Below are 26,705 nucleotides of genomic sequence, written 5' to 3' on the forward strand. Positions count from 1 at the left end.
ACAAAGATGTTTGCTTGGGGTTCTTTGGTTCAAGTTGGTGTTTATGGTGTGCTGTGTGTGCCTCAGCATCAAAGAGGAGTAGTGTGCCTAATGCTGTATCAGGTGTCTTCATCTACCAGATCACTATCAGCCCTGGCAGGCTGAGTGCAGGCTTGAGATAGATGGTCACCTATCTGGGCATCAGTCCACTTCAGCTCGTCCTCAAAATATTTACCTGACATTTCTCCCTGGGTGCAGACTATCTGAAGAAACATACACACACGCATATGCCGCACGCACACACACACACACACAACACACACACACACACACACACACACACACACACACACACACACACACACACACACACACACACACACACACACACACAACACACACACACACACACACACACACACACACACACACACACACACACACACACACACACACACACACCTTAAGAGGTATTCCTGCATCATGCACTATTGCCCATGGGCCTTTGAGGAAGCCACTCGCCTGTTTACTGATGCAAATTAGCCAGTAGCGAGCCTTCCAGAGGATCAAGAAGTGTGGAATGCACGGTGGTGGTGGTCTCTGCTCCCCCACCTCTCCCCATCACTCCCCCATTGCCCCCCACTGCTCCACCACCCACACTGACCAGCCCCTCGACCCCACTGCTGGAATGGTCTCACCCTGACAGGAGCATTGGGTCAGAGTATCAGGGTGTTAGGCCACGGGGGTCTGACACTGACACTGACACACTGTGCTCTCAGGGCTGTAGAGTGGAGGATAGTGGAGAGCAGTGGATGTGGAGTGGAGGGTAGTGGAGAGCAGTGGGATGTGGAGTGGAGGGTAGTGGAGAGCGGTGGGCTGTGGAGTGGAGGGTAGTGGAGAGCAGTGGGATGTGGAGTGGAGGGTAGTGGAGAGCAGTGGGATGTAGAGTGGAGGTAGTGGAGAGCAGTGGGATGTGGAGTGGAGGGTAGTGGAGAGCAGTGGGATGTGGAGTGGAGGGTAGTGGAGAGCAGTGGATGTAGAGTGGGGGTAGTGGAGAGCAGTGGGATGTGGAGTGGAGGGTAGTGGAGAGCAGTGGGCTGTGGAGTGGAGGGTAGTGGAGAGCAGTGGGCTGTGGAGTGGAGGGTAGTGGAGAGCAGTGGGATGTGGAGTGGAGGGTAGTGGAGAGCAGTGGGATGTGGAGTGGAGGGTAGTGGAGAGCAGTGGGCTGTAGAGTGGAGGATAGTGGAGAGCAGTGGGTGTGGAGTGGAGGGTACTGGAGAGCAGTGGGATGTGGAGTGAGGGTAGTGGAGAGCAATGGGATGTGGAGTGGAGGGTAGTGGAGAGCAGTGGGTGTGGAGTGGAGGTAGTGGGAGCAGTGGGCTTGAGTGGAGGGTAGCGGAGAGCAGTGGGCTGTGGAGTGGAGGGTAGGGGAGAGCAGTGGGATGTGGAGTGGAGGGTAGCGGAGAGCAGTGGGATGTGGAGTGGAGGGTAGCGGAGGCAGTGGGATGTGGAGTGGAGGTAGTGGAGAGCAGTGGGATGTGGAGTGGAGGGTAGTGGAGAGCAGTGGGATGTGGGTGGAGGGTAGTGGAGAGCAGGTGGGATGTTGGAGTGGAGGGTAGTGGAGAGCAGTGTGATGTGGAGTGGAGGGTAGTGGAGAGCAGTGGGATGTGGAGTGGAGGGTAGTGGAGAGCAGTGGGATGTGTGCGAGTGGAGGGTAGTGGAGAGCAGTGTGATGTGGAGTGGAGGGTAGTGGAGAGCAGTGGATGTGGAGTGGAGGGTAGTGGAGAGCAGTGGATGTGGAGTGGAGGGTAGTGGAGAGCAGTGGATGTGGAGTGGAGGGTAGTGGAGAGCAGTGAGATGTGGAGTGGAGGGTAGTGGAGAGCAGTGGGATGTGGAGTGGAGGGTAGTGGAGAGCAGTGGGATGTGGAGTGGAGGGTAGTGGAGAGCAGTGGGATGTGGAGTGGAGGTAGTGGAGAGCATGGGATGTGGAGTGGAGGGTAGTGGAGAGCAGTGGGATGTGGAGTGGAGGGTAGTGGAGAGCAGTGGGTGTGAGTGGAGGTAGTGGAGAGCAGTGGGATGTGGAGTGGAGGGTAGTGGAGAGCAGTGGGATGTGGAGTGGAGGTAGTGGAGAGCAGTGGGATGTGGAGTGGAGGGTAGTGGAGAGCAGTGGGATGTGGAGTGGAGGGTAGTGGAGAGCAGTGGGGATGTGGAGTGGAGGGTAGTGGAGAGCAGTGGGATGTGGAGTGGAGGGTAGTGGAGCAGTGGATGTGGAGTGGAGGTAGTGGAGGCAGTGGGCATGTGGAGTGGAGGGAAACGGGCCTCCCGAGTGTTGAAGCTGTTGAGCCTAAGCCTCAGTCTAAACTTTACCTGCCTGGGAGGGCTGGAGGGGCGTCGAAACAGTTGAAGCAAGCACGACAAGACATGCAATCTACGTCTACTTCATCGTAGGAAAAAAAGAATTTAAGATAAGGCTAGCAATAGCATAGTTTGGCAACCATTTAATGCTAATCTGGTCCTGAAATTGGATAATGCTTGCATTACAGTATTTGTGTATTACACTGTGTATTGTGTTTTTGACACAGTTATCATGCTTTATATTTCCTGCTCACGGAGTAGAAAAAGTTAATTATTTTTGATAGCGAACAACAAGTTGGGTTCTGCCCTCGACAAACGTGTGAATAAAGTTTTCGCAATGGATTCCTGCTGCTGGTTGTTTAAGCTTTGAATGGTGAGAACGGCCGACTCCATCTTTTCCCACTTACTGACCCAAGGCAAAGCTGTGTTGAGCTGTGGGTGTGTGAGGTACTCACACTTTTTCTGTGTGTGTGTGCGCGCAGCTGTGTTGTGGATGGAAAGCAGACTTGTGTTCAGCTGAAAAGTGGAGGTCTGAAATGACTGATGTATGGACCCCAAACGAGAAACCACCCCAAGACCTCTAATGGTGGTGTCTGTTGAAATGTTTCTTACTGAGGCAGCGACAGATACAGGCTGCAAGCCTAGCAAATAGTTTTTGTGGGCAAGCATTTGATCTATGGGATAAACACACCCACACACACAACACACACACACACAACACACACCACACAACACACACACACACACACACACACAACACACACAACACACACACACCACACAACACACACACAACACACACACACACAACACACACACACAACACACACACACACACACACACACACACACCACACACACACACACCGGGATCTGAAGGGCTGCTGTGATTTTGATAGGTGTGTGGCAGAGATTTTGGAAAGTAGGGAGGCGTTTGCGGGGGGGGGGGGGTGTTTGCTTTGAACAGGGTCATTATTGTGGATGGGGATTATCAGTTGTTGTCTCGCGTTTGCACCCCCCCCCCTTTGTGTACCTGGTATCAACTGTGTTCTCCCCAGAGAGACCCCAGGTGTGCAGGGTAAACAACCCTCAGGGAGATGGACATTTCAACTCACTGAGGCCTCCTCCTCTCCTCTGCCCAGGGAATCCCCGTTCTTCCTCCTCAGCCTTTCTCAGTCCCAACTCCTTACATTCATGTTTCACCAGCCCCTACCCATGCCTCCCCAGCCCCAGCTTCTCCAACCTATAGCCCCAAATACCCTTATGTCAGCCCTAACCTTGAAGGTAATCCTAACTCTAACCCTAGCCTCAACTTTAACCCTACCCTCAACTCTAGCCTCAACTCTAACCCTAGCCTCAATTCTAGCCTCCACTCGAACCCTAGCCTCAACTCTAACCCTAGCCTCAACTCTTGCCTCATCTCTAACCCAAGACTCAACTCTAACCCTAGACTCAACTCTAACCCTAAACAACACCCAAACTGAACCCCTGCCTCTAACAACAATGCACATTCCCCATACTGTACCTTTCTTACTGATGCTCATACTCGTCCCCCAGACCCTACCCTACCCCAGCGCACCACAGGGGCCTCTGTCAGGGCTAAGGGACACTAATCACACCCCAGCCTGCCCAGGGCGTCAGAGGGGTGGGACCAGACCAGACACTTCTGCTCAGCCCTCCCTCCCTCTCCAGCAGCCACACCCTCCGATGTTTGGCAGCCTGCAGTGGTGTGGTGGTGAAACGGTCTAGCTTGAAGCACAAAGACAATCTGTCAGTGCCTTGGCTGATGTGATTCAGCCGCAGCTGGTGTAGACTGCATGAGGGATTTGCACTTGTCTGACTCAGACACTCAGACCCATTCAGTCAGAGCCCTGTGAACTGAACAGTGTTATCAGTTAGCTGTATAGCTCCCCCTGCTGTTAGTGTCTCTGTGAGAGGGAGACATGGATCTGGGATGTGCATTGTGTATCAGTACAGCCTAATGTAGAAGCATCGTGACGTAGGAGGAGATGGATAGTGGATCCAGCAGTGACTGGGTGGTCCACTTGATTCATCCTGCCCATATCCTCTCTCCACTACAGCATATCCCCCTTGTCCCCCTCACACAGAGACAAACTGTAGATGCCCCCCCCCTTCCCTCCACACACACACACACTGTTCCCCTGGAGCTCTTCTCTAGCCCCTCTGCTCTATGATTAGCAGCCCATGACACCTGTGGGGTTTGGTGTGTGTGTGTGAGCAGGGAGTTAGGGAGATGGGGGTGGAGGAGGTTACACTAGAGAGTTTGTAGTAGGGGCTGGGGAGCACTCCTGGCCTCCTGGGGAGGCCCTTCATCTTACTGTCTGCCTCAATGCCTCCCTCAGTGCTCCGAGGTGTAATTCCTGTTAATTGGCTTCCGACTTGTGTCCCCCCCCCCATGCCTCCAGGGCTTGGCCCTCTCGTTGCAGTGTAATATGCTTCCTTTCTTTAACTTTACACATTCCTGTGTGTAAGGCAGGCAGGCAGCAGAGTGATCTGCAAAGAGACAAAGACTTGCAAAGAGAAAGAGAAAGAGAGAGAGAGAGAGAGTGAGAGAGAGAGAGAGAAGCACTTGCCATTACATTTTTATGTACACACAAAATATGTTGTTTTATCATTACGACTGCTCAGACATGCATTAAAGAAGAGCAACAATCTGAGAAGTGTCCCTCCCCTCTTTTTTCTTTCCTCCTCTCCCTCTCTTTGTCTCCCTCTCCTCCTCTCTCAGTTTTGATTTATCCCCTGCTCTGTTTTCCCTGGCCCAAATGGCCCGAGAGTTTGCACTAGGCCAACTCAACCAGAACCGATGTCATTCAAATCCAGTTAAATAAATGGCCCTATAAATTCACTCCAATAATAAGCCTGGGTGCTGGAGGAATGTGTGGCGGGGAGGGATGCAGGGATTGAGGAAGAGAGGGACTGAAGGAGGGGAGAGTGAGTCTCAGACCCAGACAGCTAGGGCCTGTGCTGCAGTGTGAGAAAGGCAGGCTGCTGTTTGCTTGTTAAAGAGGGGACATCTCTCTCTCTCTCTCTCTCTCTCTCTCTCTCTCTCTCTCTCTCTCTCTCTTCTCTCTCTCTCTCTCTCTCTCTCTCTCTCTCTCTCACTGGGAGCTGGGGTGGGAGACTCCAAGCGAATGGGACCTCAGGGACACTTTAATTCAGCCCACCCAGAGACAGTCTGAGGCTAGGGCCAGCAATCAGGGCCCAGCCAGCCAGGGCTACTAATCTTCAGGACCCTGTGAGAACCACAGTGTCTTAACGAGGTGTCTGTCTGGAACGCTGCTCTGTATAGGTAAAATGGATCAGGGAAATTGTGTTGGTCAGTGGGTTAATGTGTTAATGTGTTTTCATAAGCAGATGATTATTCTCTTACCTATTCTAATTTCTGTATGATATATTATATCCTTCCATAGCGTCAGTCCTCCTCAGTGTCCTCGATTTCCCTTTGTAGGCTAATGATCATAACCACATCTGTAGAGGTTACAACCAACTGTCTCTGGAAGTAACATGCCGTTGTCGATTGTTGACATACATCACAACCTGCATCAAATGACCTTTAACCTCATAAACTAACCAATGAACCCTAAACTGTTCTACATTCCACATCCATAGGTGGATCTAAGCAGCAGACTCCTTAGTGGAGCAGGGTTTTCGGGGGCTCGTTGGATCGGTTGGTTGGTCTGTGTGTTTACCCTGAAGCTGATTTATCGGTGCTTCCGCAGTAGCCGGGTTGGCTTGCAGCGCATGAGAAAGCAAGCGCCCGGCAGGCCCCCACACCATCTCAGCCAGGCAGTTAGACTCTGTGGGAAACAGGAAAGGCCAATATTAGTCCTGCTACCACACAGGGATGCGCTAACACAACTCCGCGATGGAGTGACGGATCGCAACAAGGGCGTCATGTTTTGTAAGTGTCTCATTCACACCACAATTCAATAGCGACCATGAGAGAGGAGGTCCGCTAGAGCACATTAAAGCATCAAAGCCTCCACAATGCCTTCTGGGAAACAATGTCAGGTAGGGGCCACAGCCCCGCTATTGCACGCACTGTAAACGTTGCACGCTCCACGGGCACCACGCTGCCTAAATGACATTACCTGGCAATATAAAACAAACACACACTGCCCTGCCACACTTTGAACTGAGGGGCTTTGTTTGGACTGGCGACCCCAGGGGGCCACGAGGCAGGAGTGGGTGGGAGAGGGTGTCCATGCAGGCCAGGAGGGACTCAGCCCTCCAACCCCTCCTCCACTGAGTGACTGAGCTACTGTGTGATGCCAGTGATCCGCAACCCGCTTACTGCCTTGAATCGCTCCCACCCCCCTCGCCGCCCCTCTCCTCAGGAGAAAGAAAAATCACCCAGAGCTCCTTGAAATGGGTCTGGGACAAGGTGATCTGGGGTTGTTGCTGGTTACCTCCCTGCAGCCTATCTAGCCTGGTTAGAGGAGGCATTTGTCATGCAGCAGAGAGTGAGGGCGTGGAACAGGTCAGACCCAGCTCAGCCTGACCCATATATAACCACTCAGTGGAATAGAAAGTCTCTGTCTGTATATCTATTACATGTATCTAACATTGGAAAATAAACTGTGTGGAGGGCAAACGCTGACATAGTGGAAAATGGGCTGACGATATGAAAGGCTGGGATAATTAATGGTTGCCACGGACAATGAAATAAAAAAGGAGAAAAATAGAGTGGATACTGTGTGTGTGGTGTGTACTGTATGTGTGTGTGTGTGTGTGATGTGTGTGTCTGTGTGTAGTGTGTGTGTGGTGTGTACTGTATGTGTGTCTGTGTGTGTGGATGTGTGCTGTCGTGTGTAGTGTGTGTGTGGTGTGTACTGTATGTGTGTGTGTTGTGTGTGTGTGGGTGTGTGTGTCTGTGTTGTTAGTGTTGTGTGTGGTGTGTACTGTATGTGTGTGTGTGTGTGGTGTGTGTGTCTGTGTTGTGTGGTGTACTGTATGTGTGTGGTGTGGTGTGTGTAGTGTGTGTGTGTGTGTGTGTGTGTGGTGTACTGTATGTGTGTTGTGTGTTGTGTGTGTCTGTGTGTAGTGTGTGTGTGGTTGTGGTACTGTATGTGTGTGTGTGTTGGGTGTGTGGTGTGTGTGTCTGTGTGTAGTGTGTGTAGCAGTGTGTGTATAGTGGTGCCTGGAGAAGTGGGTATACTCAGATTTTGGCAAAAAAAATCCAAACAGCCCGTCCTACAAAGGACATTTTTTTCTTGAGGTTTTCGCTCTGTCACTCTTTTAAAAATGTTTTTACAGAAAATTGTATGTAGTAAGTCCACAACAGTGCTTAAAACACATAAGAGACCACTTTTGATGTCTGGGATTTTTTGTTGTTGAAATTTAGATTTTTAAGTGTCGTTACCCTTCAATTGAAGTGTGCAGGTGTCACGTTCTGACCATAGTTCTTGTGTGTTTTACTTGTTTTAGAGTTGGTCAGGACGTGAGCTGGGTGGGCATTCTATGTTGTGTGTCTAGTTTGTCTGTTTCTATGTCTGGCCTAATATGGTTCTCAATCAGAGGCAGGTGTTTTGTGTTGTCTCTGATTGGGAATCATATTTAGGTGGCTTGTTTTGTGTTGGGGTTTGTGGGTGGTTGTTTCCTGTCTTTGTGTTCGGTTCACCAGAGAGGACTGTTTCGGTTTGCCACGTTTGTTATTTTTGTATTTTGTAAGTGTTCAAGTTATTCGTCTTGATTAAATCATGTTGAGCACAAACTACGCTGCGTCTTGGTCCGATCCCTGCTACACCTCTTCAGACGAAGAGGAGGAAGGCTGCCGTTACAGCAGGCATCTATCTGTTTGGTTAGCCGTGTTTTAGCCCATGAAGTTGAGTTTGCTAAACAAATGGCCACTGGATTGATGCAATAATCATGATATCATTCTACCAGGTTGGCATAGACTACTTTGTAGCTAGTTAACATTTAATAGGGAAGGTTTTTGGGAAAGCCTTTCCATCTACCAGAAGACGGTTAGGCAAGTCATTAACATCACTATATTTTTCCTGTTCCTTAATTGTTTTAAACCTGGACGTTTTACTTAACAAATAAGACACGGTGCTGTATCAAATAAAAATAAAAATAAAATAACATTTTATTGGTCACATACACATGGTTAGCAGATGTTAATGCAAGTGTAGCGAAATGCTTGTCCTTCTATTTCCGACAGTGCAGGAATATCTAACAAGTATTTTTAAATAAATTATACATCTAATTTATTTATTGTCCTATCATGGGGAACTGCATTTTTTAAATAAATTATACATCTAATTTATTTATTCATGGTCCTGTATTGATGGAACGGTCCACAACCCTATACCCTAGACACCCACCTGAACGACCAAGATACTAAGAAGTCCCTATCTGTTTTATGGTCCTGCTGTAAGCGGCCTGTATGCAGCCAAAATGCGGTCAGAGACCTAGAGCAGCACTGCCCCCTCAAGATTCTGAGCCTGCTTGGCAAGGTTGGTCCTGCAAAGCCAAAGCCCCCTAAAGGGAGAGCATAATATACAAAGAAATTCTCTAAACTGATAATGAGAACCTTGACGACCTTGTACCTAGCTGGTGGGGATTCTGGTGGGGTGCCCCCACCCAGGCAGTTGCAGTGCTGGCAACACTAGCTGCAGTAACCCATGGGGTCACACTCGGACATTCAGAGAGGGGCCATGGTGGCACAAAATCAAAGGTCTGACTGCACGGAGATGTTTGGGAATATGGTCACTACGGGGGACCATGTTGTGGGTGTTTCAGGGGAAGGGGGTATATCTGACCTCCATCATCTAGGACGTGACAATGGTTAATCAAATCTCCCCATTTCTGCCCTTTTTTTTGCGCAGTTTTGCAGGCCTTCTCATACAGCTGCAACTGTATATATATTCGTAAATCAAGACCTTTCTTGAGTTGTAATTTTGGTAATGGCGAGACTGGTGAGAGGTAAAAATCCTTTGCATAAATTGCCTACATTACTGCAAATATTAATAGCTAATTATGGAAAATAAAATAAACTGGATTTTCTAAATATATATACCACCGTTCAAAAGTTTGGGGTCACTTAGAAATGTCCTTGTTTTTGAAAGAAAAACACATTTTTGTCCAATAAATAACATCATATTGATTAGAGATAGCGTAGACAATGTTGTAAATGACTATTGTAGCTGGAAACGGCATAATTTTTATGGAATATCTACAGTTGAAGTCAGAAGTTTACATACACCTTAGCCCAATTTTTTTTCTCTCACAATCCTGACATTTAATCCTAGTAAGAATTCCCTGTTTTAGGTCAGTTAGGATCACCACCTTATTTTAAGAATGTGAAATGTCAGAGTAATAATAGAGAGAATGATTTATATCAGCTTTTATTTCATTCATCACATTCCAAGTGGGTCAGAAGTTTAAATACACTCAATTAGTATTTGGTAGCATTGCCTTTAAATTGTTTAACTTGGGTCAATTGTTTCAGGTAGCCTCCCACATGCTTCCCACAATAAGTTGGGTGAATTTTGGCCCATTCCTCCTGACAGAGCTGGTGTAACTGAGTCAGGTTTGTAGGCCTCCTTGCTCGCACACGCTTTTTCAGTTCTGCCCACAAATTTTCTAAAGGATTGAGGTCAGGGCTTTGTGATGGCCACTCCAATACCTTGACTTTTTTGTCCTTAAGCCATTTTGCCACAACTTTGGAAGTATGCTTGGGGTCATTGTCCATTTGGAAGACCCATTTTGCGACCAAGCGTTAACTTCCTGACTGATGTCTTGAGATGTTGCTTCAATATATCCACGTAATTTTCCTGCCTCATGATGTCATCTATTTTGTGAAGTGCACCAGTCCCTCCTGCAGCAAGCACTCCCACAACATGAGGCTGCCACCCCCGTGCTTCACGGTTGGGATTGTGTTCTTCGGCTTGCAAGCCTCCCCCTTTATCCACCAAACATAACGATGGTCATTATGGCCAAACAGTTCTATTTTTGTTTCATCAGACCAGAGGACATTTCTCCAAAAAGTACGATGTTGGTCCCCATGTGCAGTTGCAAACCGTAGTCTGGCTTTTTTATGGCGGTTTTGGAGCAGTGGCTTCTTCCTTGCTGAGCGGCCTTTCCGGTTAGGTCGATATAGGACTTGTTTTACTGTGAATATAGATACTTTTGTACCTGTTTCCTCCAGCATCTTCACAGGGTCCTTTGCTGTTGTTCTGGGATTGATTTGCACTATTCGCACCAAAGTATGTTTATCTCCAGGAGACAGAATACGTCTCCTTCCTGAGTGGTATGACGGCTGCCCGGCCCCATGGTGTTTATATTTGCGTACTATTGTTTGTACAGATGAACGTGGTACCTTCAGCCATTTGGAAATTGCTCCCAAGGATGAACCAGACTTGTGGAGGTCTACAATAATTTTTCTGAGGTCTTGGCTGATTTCTTTTGATTTTCCCATGATGTCAAGCAAAGAGGCACTGAGTTTGAAGGTGGGCCTTGAAATACATCCACAGGTACACCTCCAATTGACTCAAATTGTCACGCCCTGACCTTAGAGAGCTTTTTTGTGTCTCTAGTTGGTTTGGTCAGGGTGTGATTTGGATTCYATGTTTTGTTTTCTATGTTTCTTTATTTCTATGTTTTGGCCGGGTATGGTTCTCAATCAGGGACAGCTGTCTATCGTTGTCTCTGATTGGGAATCATACTTAGGTAGCCCTTTTCCCTCCTTTCAGTGTGGGAAGTTAACTTTGTTAGTGGCACTATAGCCCTGTAAGCTTCACGGTTGTTTCTTTCGTTTCTTGTTTTGTTGGCGACGTTCTAATAAAAGGAATATGTACGCTCACCACGCTGCACTTTGGTCTTCCTTCAACGACGGCCGTGACAGAACTACCCACCACCAAGGACCAAGCAGCGTGGTAAGGGGGAGGACATCCTGGACGGCAAAGGATCTTGGACATGGGAGGAGGTCCTGGCCGGAAAGGATCGCCTGCCGTGGGAGCAGGTGGAAGCATCGAGGAAGGCGGAGGCAGCGAGTAAAGGGGCCCAGCGTTACGAGGGAACACGGCTAGCACGGAAGCCCGAGAGGCACACGAGGAGATTGGCTGAATCAGGTTGGAGACCTGAGCCAACTCCTCATGCTTACCGTGGGGAGAAGCGTGTTACTGGTCAGGCACCGTGTTATGCGGTGGAGCGCACGGTGTCTCCAGTGCGCGTTCACAGCCCGGTGCGCTACATCCCAGCTCCCCGCATCTGCCGGGCTAGGGTGAGCATCCAGCAGGCACGGATCGTGCCGGCTCAGCGCGCCTGGTCTCCAGTGCGTCTCTTCGGCCCAGGATATCCTGCGCAGGCTCTGCGCACGGTGTCTCCGGTGCGTCTGCACAGCCCAGCTGTGTCTGTGCCAGCGCCCCGCATGTGCAGGGCGAAGATAACCATCCGGCCAGGACGGGTTGTGCAGGCTCTACGCTCGAGACCTCCAGTGCGCCTCTACGGCCCAGTGTATCCGGTGCCTCCGCCAAGAACCAAGCCTCCAGTATGTCTCCCCAGCCTGGTAGTCCTATGCTGCTGCCAGAACCAGGCCTCCTGTATGTCTACCCAGCCTGGTGAGCCCTGTGGCAGCTCCACGTACCAGACTGCCCATACGTCTCCTCACTCCAGTGATGATCCATGGCACAAAGCCTCCAGTGATGATCCATGGCAAAGACAGCTCCAGTGGATGATCCATGGCACGAAGCCTCCAGTGATACATGGCACAGAGACCTCCAGTGATGATCCATGGCCACACGAAGCCTCCAGTGATGATCCATGGCAAGAAGCCCAGTCGATGAATCCATGGCAACGAAAGCCTCCCTGATGATCCATGGCAAGAACCTCCAGTGATGATGCCATGGCAAGGAAACCCATGGTGATCCATGGCAAGAAGGCCTCCATGATATCCATGGGCACGAAGCCTCCAGTGATGGTCCATGACACGAAGCCTCCAGTGAGGAGTCATGGCACGAAGACGCAATGAGGTGCCCAGTCTGGGTCCCGCAACAAGGGTGCCAGTCCGGGCCCGCAACGAGGGTGCCCAGTCTGGGCCCGCAACGAGGGTGCCTAGTCCGGGGCCCGCAGCGAGGGTGCCCAGTCCGGGGCCCGCAGCGAGGGTGCCCAGTCTCGGGTGCCCGCAACAGGGTGCCCAGTCCGGGCCCGCAAGAGGTGCCCAGTCCGGGCCCGCAACACGAGGGTGCCCAGTCCGGGCCGCCCGCAACGAGGGTGCCCAGCCCGCACGTCGCGGGGCCCGAACGAGGGTGCCCAGCCGCGGGGCCCGCAGCGAGGGGCCCAGTCCGGGGCCCGCAGCGAGGGTGCCCAGTCCGGGGCCCGCAACGAGGTGCCACCAAAGTGGGGTGAGCCAGAGGTGGAGCAGTGTCTGCGTCCTGCACCTGAGCCGCCACTGCGGAAAGATGCCCACCCAGACCCTCCCCATAGGTTCAGGTTTTGCGGCCGGAGTCCGCACCTTTTTAGGGGGGGTACTGTCACGCCCTGACCTTAGAGAGCCTATTTATGTCTCTAGTTGGTTTTGTCCGGTGTGATTTGGGGTGGGCATTCTATGTTTGTTTTCTATGTTTCTTATTTCTATGTTTTGGCCGGGTATGGTTCTCAATCAGTCTTGTTTAGCGAGGATATGTGGGAGTGTGAGTGCATGTATTTGTGTCTGCTGCTCTGCATATTTGTCTGCAAATGCAGTATGTATCAGTTGTGTGCATATGTTGTCTGCGTCTGTCCGAGGTGTTGTATGAGGGGTATAGTATGGATGTACATACGTGTCTGGTAACATTTACGGCTGCTCATGTTATCTATCATTCCCTCTGCGTTTACCAGCCACTTCAGTCTCTGTACACCCAGTGTGTAAACAACGTTTATCATTACATGCAAATTAGTGTCTTTACTCCAGCCCCAACAAAGAGGACCATTGAAGGCAGCTTCGGCATTTACAATCATGTGAATTTTAGATTCCAGATTATAGGCTTATTCCAGACATTGTGTTGTGCTTTTCTGTCACTCACACTCAGCTGATGCTCCATGTTAGAAATATCTTGGGCACCCTGGACCCGTCATTAAGGTTTTGACCAAGATGCAGTCAATTAAAGGGCTGCAGCAGGAGCTAAAGAGATTTATCGCTCTCTCTCTCTTTCTCTCCCACCCATCTCTTCCCTCCCTTTTTCTCGCTCTCTCTCGCCTCTCTCTCTCCCTTACTAGCCCCCCCCCTCTCTCTCTGGAAGGTGGGAGGTGATGTGTGTCTGTGTATGCTGCTGATAGTAGTAATTTCGGTGAGAGGCTGAGAGGCACCTCTGGGTACAGTACATCCGCCCTGGCCCGCCGCTTCACTTGTGGCTGTGAAATATGACAAGAGGCTCCCAGCAGGAGAGCAGAGATTTATGTGGCACTTATAAGCACTATCTCTCCAGGAGATCACACCCACAGACAGACCCAGCACAGCAAGCGAGCGAGAGGCCAAGTCCTCTATAGCAGAGATTTTCAAACTTTTCTTGCCCAGGACCCCCGTCCAGGCAAACTGCCGACCCAGGGATCCCCATCCAGGCAAACTGCCGACCCAGGGATCCCCGTCCAGGCAAACTGCCGACCCAGGGATCCCCATCATATGTTAGCAAAAAAAACATATAATCTTGTCTTATGATCAGGTGAATGAAAATGGCAAGTAGAAGTAATCAACATTTTAAAATGAATAGATTTGGTAGAAAGTTTCATAATTTTGACCTCCCCACAGTTCATTGGAAGAGGTAGTGTAAACTCAAACATGGTCTATTAGCTAGAAGGTATTTTGGCTGCATAGAGAAAATGTTGATGTAGTAAAGCTATTTCTCTGCAATTCAACACATCAACACATTTTACCATTGAGCAGATAGAACAATTTGCAGTTTTAAAGTGAATTTCCTGCAATTCTATGTATTTTGCCATGGCTAATGTTCCTCTGCTCAAACATTATAACAAAATCAAGTTCCATGAATGCCCATTATTTAACATTCTTTGATTATCCCTGACTGTCTAGCTTTTATTTGATTTTGAGTTCTCAAAGATGGTATTATTAAAAAATATTGTTCAATATCTTTTCTGCATGCTTTCTGGTTTTGGTCATTTAAGTTGACACTGAAACCTAAGAATTTTTGATACAGAAAAAAAACTGTAATTAGCTCCAATGACTGTAATTTCCTCCATTATAAGGGATAGTTTGAGATTTTGGCAATGAAGCCATTTATCTACCTCCCCAGAGTTGGATGAACAGGACTAGCTACCATGCTAACATTTCCTGTAGACTTCCAGTCTTTGTGCTAGTGTTAGTTAGCATTGGCTTGTGAAACTGCCTCTAGCTTCCTTTATACTAGACAATGGTTTCCACGATGGTATTCTGTTTCAGCTAGCGATATTCCCCAAATATTTTTCGGCACATAAAAAAGTCCCACAAAATATATACAAAATATTCTGACCCCCTGCAGTACCTCCGTGGAAGCCTATGGGGACGCAGACACCAGGTTGAAAAGCCCTGCTCTATAGAAGCCAAGCTAGCTACGCTAATTCCTCTCTCTGGTTCCGTCAGACTCCTGCTCTCTCAATGGGATCTCACATGAGATGCGCAGAACAGCTGGCAGGCATATTCACGGTCATTTTCAACCTCTCCTTGTCCCAGTCTCAAGGTAAACACAAAACTCTAAGGCTACCTGCCACAATGACCACCGATCTGTAGCACTCACAGCTGTAATCATGAGGTGCTTTGAAAGGCTGGTTATAGCACACATCAACTGTGATGGGGGCAGCACACCCCCATCCACATCGACGGGGCTGCAGTGGAGCGGGTTGAGAGCTTCAAGTTCCTCAGTGTCCAAATCATTAAGGACTTAAAAGGGTCCACACACACACAAACAGTCGTGAAGAAGGCGCTACAGCGCCTCTTCCCCCTCAGGAGGTTGAAAAGATTTGGCATTTGTCCTCAAATCCTCATTGAGAGCATCTTAACTGGCTACACCACTGCTTCGTATGGCAACTGAACCGTCCTCGATTGCATGGCGCTACAGAGGGTGGTGTGGACAACCCAGTACATTACTGGGGCCAAGCTCCCTGCCATCCAGGACCTCTATATCAGGAAGGCAGAGACAGAAAATTGTTAAAGACTCCAGCCACCCAGGCCATAGACTGTTCTCTTTGCTACCGCATGGCAAGCATTACCGGAGCATCAAGTCTGACTCCAACAGGCTCCTGAACAGCTTCTGTCCCCAAACTATAAGACTTCTAAATGGCAAACAAAATAGCTACATGGACTATCTGCATTGACCCTTCTATTTTATTTGAGATTTTTGCACTGTCTCTATGCACACTCACACACTCACTCTATGCACATTCTACACACTCACTTACACACATACTCACACACTTAATTTGCTCACACACACATAACATGCACACACATTCATACTGACTATACACACACACACTCACATACAGTAATCATACACGCTGCTGCTACTCTGTTTATTATATATCCTGATGCCTAGTAACCTTACCCCTATACATATCTAACCCTACCACTCCAGTATCCCTGCACATTGTAAATATGGTTTTGGCACTGACCCTGGAAATGACCCTATATATAGCYTACTTAGTTTCCCGTGTTCTTCTTATATCTATTTATTGTTCGTTTTTGTTGTACTTGACTTTTTGTATTTATTTTTCATAGTACTACATTGTTGGGAAAGAGCACGCAAGAAAGGCATTTCACTCTACTAGTGCACGTAACAATAAAACGTTGAAACTTGAGCACTAAAACTAAGTGGTGCTGTATTGAAGCATTCATCGTGCCTCTTTCTCTCTTCCCCCACCCCCTAGTGTGGGGTTAAGACATGTTCCCTGCACTGTTTCAAGTGCAGGAGGCTTTGGGTTTGACAAGAGCTACCTTCTATTAAGACATGTCCGTGACAAGGCAACAATACTGTCAGATCTGTGCTAATAAACGTCAGCTCTTTCACACAAAAGAGGTAAGACACTGACCTTACCTTCTCTGGGAGGGCTGGTGGTGTATGTTGCGGGGTAGTGTGTGGTGTGTGTTCACCTGTGACAGTACCAGTCGTTAAGGAGTGAGGAGAGATGAGCTCATGAGGGCTGGGCCAGGGAGGGACTGAGGAGCATGTTTAATACAGAGACTGAGACTGTGGCCTGTCTCCAATCCTGCCCTAATTCTGCCCTTTGACTGGAAAAGTCAAGACCGCTGCATGATGGGAGAGAGTGAGAAAAAAAGATATTGTCAGAGAGGAGAGAGAGAAAGAAAGTTGAAAGAAGGGAAGAGAGACAATAAAATGGGGAGAAAGAGGCCATTTGAACAAGTATTGAATGAAAGACTCAAGAACTCTCCGCCTGGAAACGACAAGGGGGAATGAGGGAACATACAAACTGCAGGTGTGCCTCCCCCCCACACACACACTTACATCCAAATACTCATACACAGAGACACACTCACATGTAGATTCATCTTCTTGGCGGCATGGGCAGCTGCAGCCGTTTCCCAGAAGCACATGTGATGTGAGGTGGGTTAAGCAGTCTTTATGAGGGCAGATCCTCTGTGTGTTTCGCTGCCCYGGCACAGCTGACATGGCAATAAACACACCTTACCGCCACCATGTAGACACTGCCACATAGTAAGGGGATTATGGAAGTGAAAGTCTCATAGACACACAGTTACATCAGACGTACATACGCACACACATATAGACGGGAATACACACAGATACACACACTTAAAATGACCACTACAAACTCTCTCTCTCACTCTCACTCTCACTCTCTCCCCTGTAGCTGATTAATAGTTTTATAGTGTTTTGTCAGTAGAGAATTCCACAGGAAACCGTTGTAATTAAGAAATCTAGACATTGGATTCATCTATTTACTTTCCCKAAAATTATCATTAGCAAGGTCTAGTTATTTAATTTGTCTCTGACTGAGAGTTTGMCATGGGACACATATGCAGGCCCTGGGCCTATCCCACGATCCCTTAGCCTGCGTCTCAAACAGCACCCTTTTCCATATATAGTGCACTTGTTTTGACCAGAACCCTATGGGCCCTGTCGAAAGTAGTGCACCACATAGGGAATAGGATGCCATTTGGGATGCATCCTAAGTGTGATGACTTCATTAGGACTTGGTTTGTCTCTCTATAAACACGCTGGTCTCTGTGAGATATGAACTCATAATGATATAACCTGGCCTCATTTATCTTACATACTACAAGTGTTCTGAAGCTTACTGACCGAAACCCTCTGTGAGAAAAATAAACTTGCAGCAATGAAGGTCTTAGTGATTGGAGTATAGCCTGCTGAAATGTAAAGCTACTAACCAGAACTAATATGAAAAAAAGTGTTACACTTAGCTAGAAGTAAGGGAGTTTAACGTGTGCAGTTGACTTTTGGACCTATTGATTTACTGTGTCTGGGGGAGTGTGTGAGTTTTGAGGGGTTGGACGTTAATCTGCTGATCAGTGAAAGTGTTGGTGCTGTAATGTCCTCCGCTCTATTCCCAGTGTGTGGTGGGTCGGTGAGAGTTTGATATACACTCCTAGTTCTGTGTGTGTGTGTGTGTGTGTGTGTGTGTGTGTGTGTGTGTGTGTAGTGGTGTGTTGTGTGTGTGTGTGTGTGTGTGTGTGTGTGTGTGTGTGTGGTGTGTGTGTGTGTGCTGTGATGTGTTGTGTGTGTCTGTACAGTGATTCATGAGTAGGCCTCTCTCACTGGCTGCAGTGTTTAGCACTCTGCCCTGGCCTGTCATCCACACTAGGCCTCACCATAAATTAGTGATCATTTGAAGTGACGTTAGTGAGCCTATACGTTGTCGCTGTGTGTGTGTGTGCGTCTATGCTTGTGTTTGTGTGTGTGTGATGCCTGGCTGGTTTAAAGACAGTGATTTACGACAGACCTGAAGCACATAATTTCTTCAGCGTTTAGAGGATAGTTTGCTAATACCCTATGAGTCCTCCAGGTTTTCACTACGAAACGAGCGATCGTAAATCCGACAGTCACGCTAATGGTCCAGCTATCTTAAACTGTTGGATGTATTTTTAAATACTGAGAGGTGCAGGTACTGTATAGAGGGATGTACAAATCCCAAACCAAACAATCACTCACTAACCTCACATAGGGCTTGTTACCTGGACCCAGATTAAGTCCTATTTATGGACTAAAAAGCATGCTCAAAGAAGAATCTACATCTGAAAGTTCTATGTAGTCCAGAATTGTGCTTAATCTGTGTCTAGGAAACCAGCCCCAGAGAGAGCAAAACTGGAACAATACAGAGAGGAGTCTACTCCAGACAGTCATGTGGTTTTAATCATATCAACATCTGAAGTCATTGTGTTACATTTACAGTGCTATTATTGCCAAGGTTTTTATGCAAATATTCTTCCAAACAGTATTAATCTCTTGACACAATGAATAAATTATATTTTCCTAGCTGTGCTGCTGACATGCCTGGAGACATTAATCCATGCTTGATCATTTAGTAGCTAACTTTACAGCATGTTCTCTTTGTGTTCTGAAATCAACTCCCTGTTTTCCCCTCAGTGAATGAATGGGATGGGTAAAAGAGAGAGCGCTTGCCTTGTCGGTGCTTGTTCAAACACGCAGAATTCAATAAAAGGAAGAGTAAATGAAAAACTGGTTTCCTGGATAAAATCCCACAGTGATGTTACAGAGTACCACCTACTGAGTCTGTGTCAGGCATGTCAACCACAACACCTGGGAGAAGTAGGAGGAATAATAGACTGTGTGGAGTGTAGAAGCTCTGGGTAAGATAATACTTGCCTGGTCCTAGATCTGTTTGTGCTGTCTCGCCAACTCCTAATGACATTAGGAAGACAGCGCAAACAGATCTGGGACCAGGCTAAGGGAATATTGCTTGCCATTTAGACTGGTTGTCCTGCCTGCACTGTTGGCTCTACAGAACTGGCTTTAGTATCTTACATCAGTCGCTTTCAAACAGTTCTCAGTCATGGGAAATGTATCCTGTGTGGCCCCAAAAGATGCTTGGAAGGATTAGGAGGGGGTCCTGAGGTCCGCTGACTCTGAGCTCGGTATCTCTCAGGGGGATGACTAGCAGGACCAAGCCCCGGAAGCTTCTCAAAGGCTGACCAGCAGAACCAACCCCTGCAGCTTCTCAAAGGCTGACCAGCAGAACCAACCCCTGGCAGCTTCTCAAATGCTGACGCAGGCAGAACCAAGCCCTGCAGCTTCTCAAAGGCTGACCAGCAGAACCAACCCGTGGCAGCTTCTCAAATGCTGACCAGCAGAACCAAGCCCTGGCAGCTTCTCAAAAGGCTGACCAGCAGAACCAAGCCCTGGCAGCTTCTCAAAGGCTGACCAGCAGAACCAACCCCTGGCAGCTTCTCAAAGACTGACCAGCAAAACCAAGCCCTGGCAGCTTCTCAAATGCTGACCAGCAGAACCCTCCCCAACATTTATGCAAAGACAATAATCATGTTACAATCACATTCTTCTAAAGACAATTAACAACTGTAGTTAATTACAAGGTATCAGAGGGAGGGGGAGAAGAAAGTGAGGGAAGGAAGAAGGGAGACAAAGAGAGAGACAGAGAGAGAGAGATTGAAAAACACAAATCTTAGGTTACATCTCTCACACATATACACAACACCCTTTTTATAGGCAGTGGACCTCCCAGGCTAAAGCCTTCATTCATTTATCTTTGTGTGGTGGGGATTTGGTTTAATTAAATGGGATCAAAGTGACTCACACATTGTCAGTGTTACAGCTATTCCAATATTACACTAATATGTACTGTGAAGTCAAGACGTCTGTATATTCCAATTGTGATTTTGGACAGCTTAATGCACATCAGGCTAAAAATAAAGACAGTGCTCCAAAGTAACCAGCCACGAGAGGGGATTCTGATAGCCTAGAGAGGATGTAGAGGCTGCCTGAGCCCTAAGGCCCTTAGACACCTTCATAAAACCAAGTAAGATGTTTCCATTGACAACCGGATGTTAAACTAATGATACATCCATGGTTTTACATTTGTTTTTATCCTGAAATCAAGCTGAGAGGTTAGTTACGTCATCTTGTTCAATGCTGTCGAGACAAACTGACAGGTTACGTAAAGTGCCAATGCCCCATAACAGATTCCACTCAACAACAAGCCCCAGCAGAGACATGTACTGTATGTGCTACACTGGAGATGCTGCTGGATTCATTTCATCCATTTAAGCTGAAGTTGCATCCGTTGTGTCCCCTCAGTTGTCTGGGCTGGTGCTGTGCTTGCTATACCTACCCTGTTGACTGCTCTCTGTGGGGTTTGGCTCTCTAGTGACTTCCTTTGTCCTGACTCCCGTGCCCTCCAAGCTGTCCAAACACACAGCACCTTAGAGAGGATTATGGGAATCTGGTGTCTGGGAGGAGCACTCCCACCCTGTCTGTAAGGAGAGGAGGAGGGAAGAAGTAGAGGAGGAGAGTATTGAGGCGGCTCCCGCACCTTTCAGACCCACTGCCCTAAGACTGCTTTATTAAATTGTCTATTGCCTTTATGGAGAGGGGTCAACAGGTGTCAGTCTCAGTACGGTAGGGTGGTAGACTTAGGATGTCCACTTTGACCCCAGCAGTAGACTGGGCAGCTGTGGTGGCTGTAGAAAAACAGAGTTGAGGTGGGGGTGATGTAACGTCTCCCCATTAAATGTGAAATTAAATTGAACAGAATTACAGATTATTCATGTATTCCTAGGTAAAAACAGAAATGTAATGTGTACATGTATAGATCCATACCATGATTGTAATTCCCTTATCCTACCTCATTTGCACACACTGTATATAGACTTTTTGTACTGTATTATTGACTGTATGTTTGTTTATTCCATGTGTAACTCTGTGTTGTTGTATGTGTCGAATTGCTTTGCTTTATCTTGGCCAGGTCGCAGTTCTCAACTTGTTCTCAACTAGCCTACCTGGTTAAATAAAGGTGAAATCAAAAATCAAATATATATATATATTTTTTCCTCCGGGTTGAAATTCTGTTGATTGGTCAAAATGATACCTGTCAATTTTAGTATGGGGTCATGTGAGTAGGTAGGGGAGAGAAGAATGGCTGCTGTGCGATAAATAAATAATGATTTAAGTGTGTGTTTGAAAACTTTGAAACTAAATATTTCAGTAACTGTGTTGTAAAACCTGTTCCTTACGATTATCTGCCTGGAAAATGGAAATCACTGGACTACTCTCACAAAATCACTTGTTGATTGACTCTACTGTATTTCCTATGTAATTATAACTGATCGTATTATTTCCTATGGGATTATAATTTCTATTTTGTGGAGGCACATCTGTTCAGGAAGGACAGGTGATTGTTACTAGGAATGAATATTACTGTACCTTAATTATCTAGGCTTGATGAGTGCTGATTTTTTAAATGAAAAACGTAGGCCCATTTTCACAGGAACCTCCAAACCATACCAGATCTGGTGATGAGATCAGACCCCTCTCTCTGATCGTATCTGACACCAAGTCATTCTGTGTGATCCTTTAGGTCGACTCAGCCACCCTGGAGGTAACAGCAGGGGAGTAGATGTGTTTAGGAGCCCCTGGGTAACAGCAAAGCCAATCGCTGGCTTCTGGGTCTGTCGCTGACGGCTCCTGGTTTTCCGTTTGGTTTTCCCCCTTTTCCCCATTTCCATCTCTTACCCCCTCTCCATCACCCCCCCTCACCCTCGCTCACTCTCCCTRCATCTCTCTTCCCCTCTATCCCAGCTGCAGACAGGAGCAGGGAAACCTCAAGCCAGACAGCCAGGTCCACAGAGGGCCTTGCCAATCAGAACTCTGGGAGAATCTCAATTGATTTTGCTCGACTCGTTGCGTACTCCTCTCTTTTGACCTCTCCTTGCCTGCTTTTGAAAAAGTTCCCTATGAGTTGAAGTGTGGAGAGGAAAGGTGAAAACAAATAGGCTAGTATGAAATGAAACTCTCCTCCACTCGCACATCATCTGGCAAATTACGTTTGCAGGAATGTAATCACAAAATAAATGTGTAAAGTGATAAAAACAAATGCAAGACATTTTTGGGATAAAAGGATAAGTAGTGTTTCGTTTGAAATATGTGCATGCTTTTCTCCAACAAGAAACCAACAGCTGTTTCAAAGGGGCGTGACTGGTTTAAAAAAAGTAGGTAATCAAGGAGGGGAGTAAACTCCTCCGTTCACCTACTAAAGAATTGACACTCTCCTCGACCACTTATCGGCTTCTGGGTCACGGAGAAGAGGAGTCGAGGATACGACACACTTTTGCCCAATTGAGAATTGTCCCCTGAAAGCAACAATGATGTTATCCTGGCAAGGCTAAAGTCACACTCCACCCCAATGACATGATGTAACAAATTCACATGCACCGTATTAATGCAGTATATTGCGTTATATAGTATGCTTTGTATTATGTTAATCTGTGTGTTATATTTCACACGATACAGATGAGGTTAGATATGGTGTATAAAACATAATGATACTTGTATAATGTAATGAATATTGAAACAGGTGTTGCAATGAGCCTGCCATGCCCATAATCCATTTGATATATTTTTTTATCCAGCCAAGATCAGACCAGAAATTGGACAAGTAATTCTGATTCCGCACACTCTCTTTACCTTGAGAGAATTCCTAGTGTGTTCAACGGCAGCTGTAAGTGGCCATATTATCAAGCGGCGGTGATGTCGCCGAAATAAGGCGTTCTGCAGAGTTGTTCTGCGGCGTGGGTCTGCGGAGTTGTTCAGCGGAGTTGTTCTGCGGAGTTGTTCTGCGGAGTTGTTCTGCGGAGTTGTTCTGCGGAGTTGTTCAGCGAGTTGTTCAGGCGGAGTTGTTCATGCGGAGTTGTTCAGCGAGTTGTTCTGCGGATTTGTTCAGCTGGAGTTGTTCTGCGGAGTTGTTCAGCGGAGTTGTTCAGCGGAGTTGTTCTGCGGAGTTGTTCTGCGGAGTTGTTCAGCGGAGTTGTTCTGCGGAGTTGTTCTGTGGAGTTGTTCTGCGGAATTGTTCTGCGGAGTTGTTCAGCGGAATTGTTCTGTGGAGGTGTTTGAGGAAGGAACGAGAGGAAGGCTCCACACCACTCTCTCACCAGTTATCTTCCGATTATCTAATTTTGCTCTTTTATAGCTTTGTCAAGTATGTGTGTGTGTTTTCTATCCCAGTTCGCTTCTCTGCCTGTAGGTTTTTCAGACGCTCCCCACCCTGTGGCTGCAACCTTTGTAATATAGTGTACCCTGCACACACAACCTAGTTTCCTGGAACTGCCAATCTGCGGTAAATAAGGCTGAGTTCATCTTAGCCTATATTGCCCTTCAGTCCCTACTCTTTTTGTCTCTGACAGAGACATGGATTACCCCAGAGAACACTGCTATTCCAGCTGCTCTCTCGTCATCCGACTTTGTGCTCTCATAGTCTGAGAGCATCTGGTCGTCTCAAGGGTGACACAGAGCTCCTAATTTGTCCTAAATTGAGATTTTCTCGTTTCCCCCTCTCTCACCTGTCTGTCTGTGGTCACTGTCACTTTTCGACTCAAGCTAAACATTGTTGTCATCTATCGCCCACCAGGTGCCCCCAGATAGTTCCTCAATGAGTTTGACACCTTGATAAGCTAATTTCCCGACGATGGCTCACCACTCATCGTACTGGGAGACTTTAACCTTCCAATTTGCACCTCTTTCTTTTCACTCCTTTCCTCGTTTGACCTCGCCCTTTCCCAGTCACCTCTCACTCGCAAGGCAAGCAGTACACTTGACCTCATCTTCACTCTGTTCACCTACTAATCTCACTGCAACCCCATCCATGTCTCAGATCACTACTTTATTTCCTTTTCTCTTCATCAACCCTATCCACTCAGCCCCTACCCAGATGGTCATGCGCCGCTGCAATCTTCGCTCTCTTTCTTTCACTAATCTCTCCTCTTCTATCCTATCCTCTCTCGCTTCTGCTATATCCTTCTCCCTCCTGTCTCCTGACTGCCTCTTCGACCATACTCTCCTCCCTTTCCGCATCCTTTGACTCTCACTGTCCCCTTTCCTCATGGCCGGCCCGACCTTCCCCTCACGCTCCGTGGCTAAGTGATTTACTGCATGCTCACAGAACAGGCCTGCGGGCAGCTGAGCAAAACTGGAGGAAAACTAAACTTCTGAAGGACCTATCATGCTTCCACTCCCTCCTCTCTACCGTCTCTTCCTCTGTATCCACTGCGAAAGCCGGTTTCCATCACTCTAAATTTCAAACTTCTGCCTTCAACCCTCTTCTCCACTTTCTCCTCCCTCCTTAATCCTCCACCTCCTCCTTCTCTCTCCCTGCGGAAGACTTTGTCAAGCACAGCCTACTGAGCCCACTGGTCACACAGAACTACCCTACGTCCCTCTGACTTCAAGATGGCCGTAGTTGCTTCCCTGCTCAAGAAACAAACACTCCCTAAGATGTCAAAAACTACAGYCCGGCATGCCTTCTTTCTTTTCGTTCCTAAACAATTGAGCGTGCTGTCTCTGACCAACTCTCTTCTTATCTCTCTCAGAACGATCCTCCAGTCAGGCTTCAAGGCGGCTCACTGAGTCGCTCTTTGTGTCATGGAGTCCTCTCCGCTCTCTCGCCTCTGCCGCTGCCTTCGACACCGTGAACCATCAGATCCTCTTCTGCACCTTCTCAGGTTGGGCGTCTCAAGCTCTGCACAGTCCTGGATTGCATCCTACCTGGCAGGTCGCTCCTACCAGGTGGCGTGGAGAGAATCTGTGTCTGCACCACATGCTTTCCCTTCTGGTGTCCCCCAGGGCTCGGATCTAGGCCCTCTCCTCTTTTCTCTTTACACCAAGTCACTCACATGGTCTCGCCTCATTGCTATGCAGATGACACTCAACTACTTTTTTGCATCCCCATTCTGACACCCAGGTTGTGACACACATCTCATAGTGCCTGACAGARATTCCATCGCTCCTCCGCACACTCCACTGGCTTCCAGTCGAAGCTTGCATCATCTTCAAGATCCTAGTTCTTGCCTATGCAGCAGCAAGGGGAAGTGCCCCTCCTTGTCTTCAAACTATGCTCAAACCCTTCATCCCAACCCGATCACTCTGTTCCGCTACCTCTGGTCTCTTAGCCCTCCCACCCCTACGGGAGGGCACTCAGCCCAGTCAAAGCTCTTCTCTGTCCTGGCACCCCAATGATGGAACAAGCTTTCCACAAAAGTCAGGAGAGCGGTCCCTACCCATCTTCCAAAAATGGCTGAAACCCTACCTCTTTGAAGAGTATCTTAAATAACTCTCACAACGCTGATAAATACTTTGTTGAGGGAAAATGCACTTTAAGTGATTGTAATATGTTGTTGTCTCACCTAGCTATCTTAAGATGAATGAACTAATTGTAAATTGCATCTGCTAAATGACAAAAATATGTTGCTGTGTATGTAGGTTAAATCTTTTCCTTATTGCTAGCATTCTCAATGGTCCAAAACAACAAGTCCCGACTAGTCACTGTATGTTTTTAACTATTAYGAGCGTGAGACATTTGTTTGCCCAGCATTAAAAGGTGGCAAATGTAATGATCGGTGTGGCTCTGTTCTTTCAAAGGCTGTACTAACTTGAGAATGTTATAAGCAGCAGCGCATTTGTGGTGTGAAATAGACAGATGACTCTAAATCTGACGATTAGTTGAGTAAACTCAGAGATGTAACTTCTGCCCAAAAGAGAGTTGAAATCCTGCAGGTTCGTGCTGTGAATGTGTCATACCTGAATGCATTCTCTCACACGACAGAAGATTAGTGGTTCACTTCCTAGCAGTTCTTTACGCTTTCAATAATCCAACACATTCTGCGGTTGATTCAGAAGGGTTGGGTTAAATGTGGAAGACACATTTCGGTTGTGCAACTGACTAGGTATCCCCTTTCCCTTTATGATTAAGTACTTCTGAGACATAAACAATACTACAATAGTTTTGGAAGAGTTCAGAGAATTGTTACCATATATCATACCAGATTCTCAGGATAAGTAGGCTAATGTGAACTGGGACTGTACTGTAACTTTAGATGACATTTGAACCCAGGTTAGAGGATCCTTGTTTTCATTGAGGTGGTGTAGTATTCTAAACCATCCAAAGACACAAGGCATTGAGTAAACTTCCATATCTGAAGTAATTACAATTCAGTGGAATGTCTCATGGCAGATACTTCAATGCATGATTGGCCTATCACTATTCAGACACCTGCTTGAGTAATTATAGCAGAGCTGTAGAATCACTGGCCAATTTGTTTGCCGCTTGGTGAGGCTGTAAAGTTAACGACACTGGCAGAAAGTGTAACAGCGAGACTGTAATTTATCCCCCCTCTCTCTCTCTCTCTCTCTCTCTCT

Source organism: Salvelinus sp. IW2-2015, linkage group LG33 (assembly GCF_002910315.2).
Source record: "Salvelinus sp. IW2-2015 linkage group LG33, ASM291031v2, whole genome shotgun sequence".
Classification (NCBI taxonomy): Eukaryota; Metazoa; Chordata; class Actinopteri; order Salmoniformes; family Salmonidae; genus Salvelinus; species Salvelinus sp. IW2-2015.